Raw genomic sequence first — 10,866 nt, forward strand, 5'->3', positions numbered from 1 at the left:
GTTCAACTTGTCTGGTGCAATTTTTATTTAACAGCCCTAATCCAATATAACTAGAACCTTTGAAAATGGGGACATTTGGACACCGAGACACACACACAGGGGGAATGCAACGTGAAGATGAAGGCGGAGATCTTACTGATGCAGCAAAAGCCAAGAAAAGGGACAGATTCCCAGCAAAATACCAAAAGCTGGGAGAAGGACATGGAATAGATTCTCACTTTCCACAGAAGGAACCAATTCCACTGGCACTTTGATCTTGGATTTCTAGCCCCCAGGACTGCAATAAAAACTTTTTTTTTTTAAGTCACACAGTTTGCAATATGTGCTTGATTATGGCAGTCCCAGGGAGTGAACGCATCATGTTATATAGTGAAAAGATCACTGATTTGTAGTTAGGAAACCAAGTCTTGAAGACCAACTCTGTTGCTTCTTCGGTTTGGAGACAGGTGAATCATTGAAGTTTGTAAGTCTTCACGTTTTCATGTGCACATTTGAATGGCCTAACATTTGAGAAGGGTTGGCTCATAATAAGGCTGAATAAATGTTTCATTATTTTAGTTTACTTTTCAATCAACAGATAACAATTGTCTATGGTTAAGACCGCAAAAGCAAAAAGTAGCTTCCAAAAACTACCCCCAGAGTAAAGCACCCGTGGCAGGGGCACCTTACCTGAGGAGAAAAACCTGGAATTTTTAAATTCCACATTCTTTAGATTTCACTGCTTTGTTAGCTTTTTCCAAGGAAACGAAGTCATATTCAGCCTTATCCAATGCACAGAACCTCAAAAGTGTCTATTTCCACTCGAAACTAGCTTATTTCACTGATACAGAACATCGTTTCCCTTAAGCATAGATATAAAGGCTTCTCTCTTTTCCTTACTTTCACTGTACACAAGGGTGGAGACTCAAAATTGCCCACGTGAAAACACACCCGCCTCTCCCTTTGTTGTTGTTGTCAAGGGAGCCTAAGCAGAGTGACCCAGACAGCCTCCGCCTCCGCCATGAACCTCAGCTTTTCATCACCAGCACGTGTTTTTAACACCGCTTCATATGAATGTCGGTGCTTAATAAAGTATAGGAGAGATAGCAGGGCTCCTCTGTGCTGTGAAGGGGGAGGTTGTCATAGCAAGAAGCCACCTGCCTTACCATGCTCTTGTTTTTCGAGCCCCCCAAAGAGCCGAGGGAAGTAAATAGGATTCATTTAACGTTTGGATGAGTGCCAGACGGACCAGTCTTCATGTAAGACAGTGTGCCACAATATTTTTAAATTATACTAGTTAAATATGAAACACAGTAATAACAGCAAATTAAACAATTAATAATCTTTAGAGAAGAAAAAATTTACTTGTTGAGAATAATCAGGTGCCCTTGTCGGTTTGGCTCAGCAGATAGAATACCAGCCATGGACCAAAGGGTCATGGGTTTGATTCCTGCTCAAGGGCATGTACCTGGATTGCAGGTTTGATCCCAGTTTGATCCCCCACCCTCATCGGAGTCATTCGGGAGGCAACTGGGGGTAACTGATCCGTGTGTCTCTCATATTGATGTTTCTCTCTCCCTCCCTCCCTTCCACTCTATCTAAATAAATGAGTGTAAAAATATTCTCAGGTGAGGATTAACAAAACCAAAAACAAAGAATAATCAAGTAATCAGGTGTGTCCCTGGCCAGTGTGGCTCAATTAGCTGGAGCATCCTCCCGCACACCGAAAGGTTGCCGGTTGAATCCGAGATTGGGGCACAGACAGGAGGCAACCTCATATATCATTGCTTCTCTCTCTCTGTCTCTCTGTCACCTTCCCTTTAAAATCAGTAAAATCATATCCGCTGGTGTGGATTAAAAAGAAGAATCGGGTGTAGAGCAATGATTAAGAACAAAAACAAATGGTGAATGGCTTTGTTGTCACTTTCCTCCCAGTATTTACCACAGAGAAAACTCTTTAACAGTAGTGAACATCCGTTTAAGAATATTGATAATTTTATGCTATGATCAGTAGACCATATCAGTGTCTGTATTCTCAAATTAAGAGAACTGAATACTTCCAATAAAAATGCTGAAAATTATCCATTAAACAATAGAAAGCTATAGAGAGATCATTGGACAAAGCATGTATTCTTTAAAGTACTAATATTAATCTCCTTAATCTTAGATTAGTTAGCAACAGCCTCTTAAAATAATTATATCAGTCCGTTAGTGCTGTGATTTTCAACTGGGGTGCTGTGAGAACTTTTAAAACATGCAATACCTGACAGGGATACTGACAGGTATCCCTTAGATTGTAAAAAAAAAAAAAAAAAAAAAATATGACAACAGCCAACACAATAGCTGCCCAGTGTGAATGAATCAAAATTATATATTTTTTGGTGTCAGATTGGCAAAAACTATATTTGTTTTGTGTGCCCACAGAATTTTAATAATTAGTTTATGTGTGCCATGAGGTGAAAAAGTTGAAAATTGCTGCTTTAATACATAGATCAAATTTGAATTTGTCAGAAAGGCTTGGATGTGACCACCAAGCACACTGATGGTGATGAAAGCAGTCTCAGGTGCAGGAGGCAAACAGGGAAAGATTCCTCCTTCACATTTTCAGTGGACCACCAGCAAAGACTGTATTATCTCTCTGCTCCATTACTGTGAAAACTGCTGGCTGCAGCTCTTTTGGCTTTTATTTATTTATACATATTTGGCACATGAAGTTTGCCAAGCTCCATTAGACATCACAGGAAGACAATGAACAGAGCATGCGTAGATCACAGCCCTGTAATTTGTAGACGTGTGATGGCGCCTTGGAGTCAGCAGGGAGCAGGAAACCGATGACGACTTCCAACAAATTAATACTGAAAATCGAATCTTGAAAAGGAAGCCTCGAGAGAGCATGTAAATGTCTGGATGGGAAGCAGAATAACAGAGAGATCAACTATGAGGTTATTGCAGTTGTCCAGGTAAGAAATGAGGAGAATCACCTAAGATGTGGCAAAGACAATGGAAGAATAAACCAGGCTCAGAAGCCTGGAGACCAGGTGGACATGGAAGAAGAAAGTCGTCAGTGAATAATATTCCCAAGGTTTTAAATTCGAAGGCCAGGTAAATAATAAAGACATTAACAAAGATTAAGAGTACACATAGGTGCCAAAGCAAGTTGGAAGGAAATACAGTTTGCTCAGTATCAGAAATGAGTTTCAGAAACCAGCTGAATATAAGAAAGATCAATAAAAAATGGATCTTCAGCTTTAAAAGAAAAGAAAAAAAAAGCCTGGAGGTAAAGATAATAAAAGTAAGTAGTAGAACTTATGTAGTGAGTAGACTTTGAAGAGGACACATTAAAAATGTTTTTTAAAGTTAAAAGAGAAAATGTAGGTTACATTAGGCACTTGAAAAAGATTTATCCGGAAACATGAAAAACATGGGCCCTTTTCTCCATTATTATTGCCTGCCTTCTCTCCATTATTATTTCTTCCTACTGCTTTATATTGGAGTTGGTTTGTTACCATAAACTCTCCACCACTGACTACAGAGAAATAGAAGCAAAACAAACCAACAAACAAAAACCATAAAGCAACATTTTGGTTTAATCTCATTGTAGTAGTTTTCTATTGCTGCTGTCATAAATTACCACACACCTAGTGAATTAAAACTGCACACATTTATTTCTTTACCTTTCTGTGAGTTGGACATTTTCCTGGGCTCAAACCTGGTTTGGCAGGGTTGTGATCTTTTCTGGAGGTTCGAGTTCTTCTTAGTTCACGTTGCTGTGACTTCCCATTTTCAGTATGTATGTTTGTGATTACATTATGCACACCTGCACCATTCAACTGTCTTTCTATTTTGAGGTCACATGATTAGTAACCTTCATTCATTTGTTACTTTATGTCCCCTTTGCCATATAATGCAACATTTTCACCTGTTCTGTGAATCGGGACATGGATATCGTTGGGGGACAATTATTCCGTCTTTTGCATTGACAGATTTAGCTCAATGAAATCATCTTGTCATTTTGATTAGATAAACATCATCTATATTAATGCTCAACCTTTAATTTTGCATTTACATGATGCTACAAATGTTAGTGGGATTGAGGCTCTGTGGTTTACGTAAACTTACATTGTGGGTAGAAGGCAAGACTCCTCTGATTCCCGCTGTAATGGCTAAATCCCAGTCCAGTGCAGCTGCTAAGGACACAAGGTGATGGAGCGAGAAGACAGAACGCATAGGCCAGTACAGATCACGGAGCAAGAAACAACACTTAGGTGGTTTTAGCCAGGATTTTCTTTAGCCAGGCCCTCCAATGAACTTTCCTAGATTTCCTGCACTTCTAATGGTGTCAACCTCCTAACCAATCCACTTGTTCCTCAGGCTAGACTGACAGGCAAGCACCTCCCCTGCACCACCTGACTTCTAATGCACATGTGCCTATGTCTCCCTTCTCCTGGCAACAATCCAGTCCCAGATTCAAAACTGTACTACAAGGTGCATCATATAAAAGCATTTTTAAAAAGAAAGTTGTACATATGGGATTTGAGATGAAATGACATGCTTTTGATTAAGCATTACACGTTCTATTAGTAAATATTACTCTGTCTACCATCATAATGAGTTTCCAATGCTGGAAGGAATGCTTTGAAGAGATAAATTTATTCCTCCCTCCAAGTCTATTGATTTGCAATTAAAGGCTAATTCATAACGTCTTTTGTCATAATATCTTAGAGAAATAAGAGAAGGCCTTGATATTCAGTACCACTCTAAAATAAACTTACGTAATAATAGCTTTTATCTACAGTCGCAACAGTGTTCACCCTTTTAAGCCAAAACTTCTATTTCTATTAAAAATTTATATCTCAGTCTTTAGAAAGATGAACTTTATATTCATGAAATTATATCATTCACAAGAGGAGATCAAAGTTTATAATTACCTATATTTTTTGTTTTGTTTAAATTTGAAACTTGGGTCATATAAATATTAATTTTCCAGACCTTTTTCTTATTATTAATGTTCATCACTCTTAATAATTTAAAATATCTGAGGCTTTTAAATTATTTTTAGGTCATATATTGACTTAGGAGTGTTTGGGTTATGTTCGAAAAAACAGATAACCTTTAGCAAGATAAATAAAGATAAAAATTAGAATATACAAATGAACTGTAATAGAAATAAAAATGTGAATAAAAGTTCAGAAATAAAATGTTTAAATTTAAATATTAGAAGCTAAAATTAAACCGTTTTATGTTTTCAATTTTGAAAACATATTAAGTGAATAAAGTTCCTAATTACCTAAGTTTGACTGTTATAAGGAACTAGAAAATTTAAATAGACATTTAACTACAGAGAATCTAAATCAGTAACTACTAATTTTTTTCTAACAATAATCAAATAGATTTAGGATAAATCTTTTTCTAAACTGTTATGGAGAGATAAGTCCAATCTTCTGCATATCCTTGCAGAGAACTGAAGAGGTAAATGATGTTAAACTCCTGAAAATGAAAAATGATAAAAATAAACAAGGCAAACACAATACAAGGATATATATTAAAAGATAATATAATATTATATAATTAATCATTTATTCTTTTCCTAGAAATTCTAGATTAACTTAATAACAGATTATTCATCAATATGATTTTATGCATTAAGAGATTAAAGAAAGAAACCTTCATGGTTGTGACAATACCTGTAAAAAAATGGCCAGTACAGTTACATATCATTTCATGATTAGAAAGTCATAATAAATTAGGAAATCTTGTAGACTAATATAATTATATTATAAATGTTAGTTTAGTCTTTTAAACTAATATTTATAATATAACTATATAATTATAGTATTTATAATTATAAAAAATTATGAGATGTCAGATACTAGAAATAATGAATAAAATATCTTTCTAAAAGATCTAATAAAATAATCTTTATTAAAAAAATAAAACTTTAAAATATTAAAGAAGGCCTATAAAATTGATAGGAATATTATTTTTATAAGCACACTAAACAGAAAATGTGACTGTACTTTCCAAACTGATCTATACATTTAATACACTCAAGGTCTCAATCTGAACAGAATTATAGTCATGTATATGTGGTAATTAAGTTTATGACAATGTTTAGACATTCAGGGATAATGTGGACTTATAAATAAATGGTTATGTAAAAATGATTATCATTATATGAAAAGGAGGTGGATACTTAACTCACAACATAAATAACAATTGATTCTATATCTTTGATTTAACTATGAAAGTGAAATATATATACATATATATATTTGGCATTTAACATGGATCTTTACTGAAAGTCAAATCCATTCTTACTTCAGGAATACATAAAATATTTTTTCCATCTTTATCTATTTTAATTGTTGAGAAACTTATATATGTTTTAACAATTATATAAGAATAACTTTACAGTCTTGGATAGGGAAGAATTTCTTAAACAAGATTTACAGATTATAGAAAAGACGGAAATTAGAGATGAATTGAGTGAATTTAAGAACTTCATTCATCTATAGATGGCATGAATAAAATGATAATTCAAAGTGGAAGATATTTTTACTCATACAACTCACAAAGAACTAGTATACAGAAGAAATGTTTCTGGTAACTATGGAGTGAATAAGCACATGTATGTGTTCATGCATGTGTGTCAATAAAACAAAAAGACCACTAACAAAATTATAAATTGGTAAAAATATATGAACAGGAATTTTATGAAAAATGACATATGAATGAATAGTAAGAGGATGTTAGAGAGCAGGGAAATGTGAATCAAAACTACAATGACTGTTTTGGTAAACATTCTGAGGTTAGACAACACCAATTACTAGGAAAGATATAGAGCAAGGGACACCATCATTAATTGCTTAGCAACTGCTTGTCTTATTGCAAATTAATGCTGCCACTTTGGAAAATAATTTGGCTTTATTTAATATAGTTGATGCATGCGTATTTTATGACCCAGCAATCCCACTACTTGGTACATACTCTAGAGACAGTCTTGTACATGGGCTTCTGCAGACATGAAATCAGATATTGTCTAGCAGCTCTGTTGATAATAGTAAAATACTGGAAACTACCCAAATGCCCATCAACAGTGGAACAGACTGCAGCTGCATGTATAAAATTGTATGATTCTCAAAAGCCTAAAGTAGACTGAGAAAAGCATGTTTCCCCAAAATTCACAATAATTTTATCTATATAAATTGAAAATGCAGACAGAAACTAACTAGGCATATCTATGTATATAGGGTATCCCAAAAAATGTATACACGACTTTGAATAGTGTTGATTAAAATACATTTCATTTTCAAAATGTATTAGAATCTACAGACACCCTGTGTATGCTATAGATTTCAAAATAAAGATTTAATAATACATAATTCAGGATAAGTGGTTCCTATACCTCCTCCTGGGTGAATGGAGTCAACAGGGAACAAAGGCTTTTAAAGTATTAAGCTGACTTGTGGATGCACTGTTTTATCATGATGATTTAACTGTACATCTAAGTTATATACAGCGGTTGTATGTATATTTCACAATTTAAAAATATAAAAAGGAATGCTGTGCTCACAATATGCTATGTGCCAAACACCAGATTCATTGTAGTCCATTAAAAGGGCAGAGAGTTTGAAATTAGGGAAAATCAGGGTTGAATAGTTGCTAGGTAGACTGACTTATTTACTAGGTTCGTGCCCTGCACGTTTTAAAAAAGGTGATAATGATATCCATTATGTAGGGCTGTGTGAGAATAAATGAAATAATGAATACGAAATGCCAGAGAATGCCTTAGATGCTCAAATCGAGAACCAGCATGAAGGAAATTAACTCTCCTGTACTGACAGCGGTTTCAACAGGAGACAAGTGTTTTGTTCACTGCGGCAACTACATTGTAAGAGAAATTGTCAGATTGTGAGTGAAAACTGCAGTGGAATAACAGCTTCCAATAAATAACATTGTGAGAAAGCAGAGTTCCATCCTGCTCAGGCGTGCACACACGTAGGCAGAGGTGGCGGCGGGCAGAAGTTGCTCTCTTCTCGCTGAGACTCTTTCGCCCTCAGATGATCTGTCATCGTATGCAGAACACAGTGGCAGATTTATCCCTACGATTCAGGTTGCTCAGTAATGGTTCAGGTGAAAGCATTTCAGTGTGCCATAAAGTGGGAACTCATAAATGACAGAGTCTATTATTGGGTGACAAGCTCCAGCTTGGTGACTTTGTTTGTGACTTTGTATAGACCCTGCAGAAATCATTCCATTGTCATGAGCTTCAGGAGGGGAAAAAAAAAAAAAAAATGAAATAACACTGCTTAGCACATTTAACCACCTGATACTATTTTAAAAAAAAAGAAACACCTCATAAGGACTGAAGGTTAAACAGTTTAAAATAACTGGCATAATACACAGCAATTACATTTTCTGGTGCAACCCCTAAATTGGTAAAAGATGGGTGTGTTTTGTAGTTATCTTAAAATTACAAATTAACTCTTGTTTCCATATTCTGAATAAAGCCGCTAAATTTTCACTCTGCTTTCATTTTGTATTATAGTCTGAATGATGATGACTGTGATGCTTCTCTACAATCAAGTGATAGGCCAAAAGGAAATGTGTATCAATAGCAAATTGACTAATATTCTCAGTAGGAATATCTTTTGGAGGTGGGTGGGAGGCTATAAGACAGCACTTTGGCTCATATAATAGTGCCTCATGCAATGGACCCTTCTATGGTCAATCATAATGGGAACTGGCAGCTTCCATATGTTAATATATTTAATTTTTAAAAATTCTTATCCAAGGAAATTTTTAGAGAGAGAGAGAAATATTGATGTGAGAGAGAAAGATCTATTTGTTGTCCTCCCTATACTCTCTGATGGGAGTCAAACCTGCAACCTAGGTGTGTACCCTGATGAATCCAACCAGCAACCTTTTGTTGCATGGAATGATGCTCTACCAAAAAGAGCCACTCTGGCTAGACATTATATTTAAATTTTGAATTACTTTTGTTTTCTTTTTTACTGTTGGAGAAATTATGATGATGTTCTTATCCACATGTTGGTATTACAAGGAACATTAGAATCTTTAGAATCAATCTATAACTACTTTAACTCTGTTTCTGTTACTATTTCATAGCATTTCTGTTTAATGTTAACTTCAGATGATATATATAAAATCCTTCGTCTCGTGTTTTCTGATATGCAAGCAAAGACTTGCACCATCACTTGAACTAACCCCAAGATTTATGTTAAGTAATATTTTATATTCTTGCCCTAAAGACATAATTATTGTACTTTTTCTGTCAGATATTGATCAGCTTAGATTTAAAAGATGAATCAAAAACATGGGTCCAAATACATATACATTGTTAGTGATCTGCCTTGAAAACCCAGAAATAATGTTCAGCATATAACAGGGCTTATGCATATATTTTTATATGCATTGAATTATATTTATTTATTTTTTGTCAGCTGAAGTATTAAAAATATATTGAGAATTCCTGGGATGGTGGTTATACCTCTCAACTTTGAGAGAGTACCCAACACTGTAGAAAACCATTGAGAAATCACACACTGTCCCAACAACTCCAGCCTACACAGGGAGGAGGAAAGTCACTCCCCTAAACACGGGTCAGTCTTCATGTGAGAAGGGCTCAGAGGACAGATGCAGAGGGGACCATCACATGATTCTGGGGTCAGGGTAGGGGTGTGTTGAACCCCAAGCTAGCACCTCAAACAGCAGGGGAGGAACAGATCTACTCCTCTGGGGGTGGAGCTCTTGGCATTCAGGCTCATTCCTTAGCCTTGATGAGGCTGCCACTTTCTCGCATGAAACTTGCATCCTGCAGGTTCAGCACAAGGCAGTGAGAAAGATACAATGCTGTGGTGTGCTGACCCTCTTGGAGATGTTCCGGGCCACCCGGATGTTTCAGCTGGATGTAGCCTGGCTTCTTGCTCAGTGCTTTTCCAAGCTTCTTGGTGGACCCAGGCTCAGCCTTGGCCTACACGACCTTCTGCCACTGTTCCTGTTTTGCTTTACCCACCAGAGCTGGGCCCTCTGGGCTTCCTGCTGAGCCACTTGTGGGGCCTCTACAGTATCTATGTACTCTTGGCCAACGCTTAGCTCGGTATGGGTGAGCATCCAGGACGAGGCTGGAGTCCTTGGCCTCTCTGTCAGCTCCCTTTAGATCAACAGGGACGCCTGGGCCCGCTGTGAGGCCTTGAACTTGGCCACCACACTCTTGAGAACCTCTCTGACAATGGATGGCGACACTTGCCCCTGTAGTCTAGCCCCAGGCGCTGCACGGCTGGGACGCTCCAGGGCGTTGGTCCAGACAGCGCTGGCTCGCTCGCAGGAGATGTTCACCATCAGCAGGTCTCCGGAGCCTGTGCGGAGGGATTTTTCTGGTCTGGCCCAAGTGTCATAGACGATAGGATGCCGGCGCCAGGGGATGCTGAAGTGAAGGCCCTCGGAGAATGATGCCAGGCTTCACGCCACTCACTCAATTAAAGAGGACGGCTCTGGGTGCTTCTACGGGGAACACGGACTCAGGGGCCCCAAAGCACGGCGCCGGCCGCCAGCAGCAGCTTCAATGCCGAGCCCAGTCCCCGGGGCCCGTCCCACTAAATCCGCCAAGTGCTGGGCCATGTAGATCCTGAGGCCGGTGGCACCGAAGGACAGGGAGGTGCCGCCCACCTCTACCCCCCTCCAGTTGGGAACCGCACCCTTCCCACGAGGATCTGTGGCCCAGGGCTCCAAGGAGCTTTATCGAATCGTTTTTGTTTTTTTTAAATGGTGAGACAGAAATAAACATGATGACACAGAAATAGGAGAAACTAATTATACAGAGTTTTAAAGGAATTGGATAAAGGAGAATTTTCTAGAATTAACATT

The 10,866-nt window shown here is 37.4% G+C and overlaps 1 pseudogene; it reads right to left on the bottom strand.

Annotated features, from left to right (window-relative positions):
- Window positions 1-9,763: 9,763 nt before the first annotated feature.
- On the bottom strand, window positions 9,764-10,620 carry LOC118642792 (annotated as a pseudogene).
- Between the last annotated feature and the right edge of the window lie 246 nt (window positions 10,621-10,866).

This window comes from Molossus molossus, unplaced genomic scaffold (assembly GCF_014108415.1).
Source record: "Molossus molossus isolate mMolMol1 unplaced genomic scaffold, mMolMol1.p scaffold_m16_p_3, whole genome shotgun sequence".
In the NCBI taxonomy this organism is placed as follows: domain Eukaryota; kingdom Metazoa; phylum Chordata; class Mammalia; order Chiroptera; family Molossidae; genus Molossus; species Molossus molossus.